Here is a 408-nt window from a genome sequence, read left to right as displayed (position 1 = left end):
CATAATGTGCAAATGTGCATGGTAAGTGGTCACATGGATGAGGATCATCCATGTGGCCTCTTGGACGAGGATTTTGTCAGAGCAAGAGACTTTGTGCAGTTCCACAGAACATACAGAAATACAGTATCTTTTATGTTGTTAGTTTTTCAGCGTTTCTGCACATTTTTTGTTTTCAGTTATATTAACATAGTGATAGACTGTATAAGTTGTATAGGCTCATTCATTATTTTAGAGGATGTGTAATAAGATTATCTGAAAAGGAAATATGGAATTTCCCATTTTCTTGTCTTTTAGTTCATCATGTTTCACAATTTTTATGTTTATCCTTTCCTGTTTTACAAATGATGCAGTAGCATGAATTTACATCTCATATTTTTTGGGGTATGAAATTAAATAATTGCAGACTTT

The 408-nt window shown here is 32.6% G+C and overlaps 1 protein-coding gene across 2 annotated transcripts in view; it reads left to right on the top strand.

Moving 5' to 3' along the window:
- LOC119592521 (TBC1 domain family member 20-like) overlaps positions 1-408 on the top strand; it is a 16822-nt gene that overhangs the window by 7146 nt on the left and 9268 nt on the right. The gene's annotated exons all lie outside the window — the stretch shown is intronic.

Source organism: Penaeus monodon, chromosome 30 (assembly GCF_015228065.2).
Source record: "Penaeus monodon isolate SGIC_2016 chromosome 30, NSTDA_Pmon_1, whole genome shotgun sequence".
Taxonomy (NCBI): domain Eukaryota; kingdom Metazoa; phylum Arthropoda; class Malacostraca; order Decapoda; family Penaeidae; genus Penaeus; species Penaeus monodon.
This window is presented reverse-complemented; position numbering and strand designations above follow the sequence as displayed.